Source organism: Bidens hawaiensis, unplaced genomic scaffold (genome assembly GCF_021521415.1).
Source record: "Bidens hawaiensis isolate Kalapana, Puna unplaced genomic scaffold, B.hawaiensis_p1.1 tig00004327_1, whole genome shotgun sequence".
NCBI lineage: Eukaryota > Viridiplantae > Streptophyta > Magnoliopsida > Asterales > Asteraceae > Bidens > Bidens hawaiensis.
This window is the reverse complement of record NW_027491261.1, coordinates 655,001-657,330: the sequence shown is the minus strand read 5'-3', so window position 1 is coordinate 657,330 and position 2,330 is coordinate 655,001.

Here is a 2,330-nt window from a genome sequence, read left to right as displayed (position 1 = left end):
ACCTTAGGGTTTGAAGGTTTTGTGGCTGGAGCAGAACTTATGTCCAGAATTCTCATGAAAAAGATATCACAAAATATCTTAGAACTTGTTTAAAATGAAAAGGGTTTAAGGGGGGAAAAGTCTTCTTTGGCGGGCTGGGCTCGTTGGGTCCCCTTTTGGGCCCATTTGGCCCACTTTTCTTGATTTACGTGCCCGAACGTGAAATGCCGAGTCCAAATTTATTTCGGGTTCGGTTTCTGGCGCGAAAAACTTATCGGGTGCGTCAAATGGAGCGAAAACGAGTGTTTTTCGGCTATTTTTGTGTAAAATTATAAAAACATACTATATGTTTGTAAAAATCAAAAATATTTTCACGGATCGCTTAAAACATTTCAAATAAGTGTTTGGTAAGTCTTTTTCGGCTTAACGGATGATGCAATGCTTGGTTTGTAACTATCTTTCGCGTTTAAGTCTATAGCGGGTAGTTAAACGAGCATGTTTTCGTTTAACTTGTTTGCTATCGAACTAAGGCCATATTACTAATATTTTAGCTTGCATAGATCGTATATCACTTATATATTGCAACCCGTGATATCCGGACCATAACCAGACCCGTTTGGTCATTCGTTTGTTCGTTACGCAATAAGCGGTTAAACGCTTATTCGAGTTTGTAAGTACTAAGGTGTACTCGGTTTTGTCACGGATGTCACAAAACTCTACGTCAAACTGATCAAAGCCTACAGTGTTTCTATACTAGTGTATCACCATTACAAAATCGGTTCTCATTTAAATGTTTTATCTCGCAGATTGAACCAAAGACTTACAAAGAAGCCCTGATCAAAGAGAGCTGGCTAAATGCAATGCAAGAAGAACTAATGCAATTCAAAAATCTCAGGGTCTGGAAACTCGTCGACTTGCCTGAGAACAAGAAACAAATAAACACGAAATGGGTGTTTAAGTGCAAGAGAGACGAAAACGGGGTTATTGCTAGAAACAAAGCAAGATTGGTTGTTCTTGGTTTCAATCAGAGAGAGGGTATCGACTATAATGAAGTTTATGCTCCATTTGCAAGGCTAGAAGCAATTCGGATCTTTCTGGCTTTTGCTTCGTGGAAGGGTTTTAATGTGTATCAGCTAGATGTCATGTCCGCATTTCTCAATGGGAAGATAAGTGAGGAAGTCTACGTGGGACAGTTACCAGATGATATCTTTATCCACCAGACCAAATACATCAACGATGTCCTGACAAAATTCAACATTACTGATGCAACGGCAATCAGTACTCCTCTACCACTGAACCATGGTATCGGTCCTGATTCCAACGGGGAGAAGGTTGATCAAACGTTATACCAATCCATGATTGGCTATTTGATATACCTCACTGTGTCACGGACAAACATCATGTATGCCATATGTTTGTGCGCCCGATATCAGTCGAATCCGAAAGTATCACATCTCATGATCGTCAAACTTATCTTAAGATATCTCAAGGGATGTCCGGAGGTTGGTCTCTAGTATCCAAAGGATGATGAGTTTGTGCTGAGGGCATACTCAGACTCGGATTATGGGAGATGCAAGCTGAACGCAAAATCTACATCAACGGTATAAGACTTTTTGGGGGTGGTGATAAGAGGGTTACCGAGATACTGGATGAGTCGTATATCCTGTGAACCTGAAAATCAGAGTAAAATTTTGATTTTTATAAATATTTTTCATATAGTTTTTGATTTTAGGGTGAGAAAATTTCTAAAAAATCAAAAACATTGAAAATTTTGAAAAGCCATAAACAATATAAAAATTCAAAAAAGCCAAAAACATTAAAAAATGTTGCTTCTCAGAAAACGAGTTTTTGATGCAAAAAGGGAAGATGATAGTACATTGGTCATCTGGTCCCAAATCCAGTAAAAGTAGGCATAAAAGGCTATGTGCTTAATGTATTAGTGTATTGGTAGGCCTTTAAAACAAACAAGGAAAGAATACTATGTGATATAAACCCAAATTGATGGGGTGCTAGTTTCTTGCAAAAGTCTTGATAATGATGGTAAAAATGTAATAAGCTGGTCATACTCAAACTTTTTAATCTGAATGATTGTGTATTAAATTTGAAACAAAATAGCTACTGATAAGTAGCTTACGCTTCAATGATGTATGGTCTTATGGCCTTAAATCCTGTATTGATGGGATGCTTTAGGGTTCCTAGATCCATTGGGTCTTTATGTGATTTATCATCTGGGTATTCGTTACGATGAATATTTAAAAATTGCTTTAAAAAGCAAACCCGCGGTATAACTGCTAAGTCATTAAACTTGATCACAAAAAGTACTTGTAGTTATCATTACTGACTTGATCAAA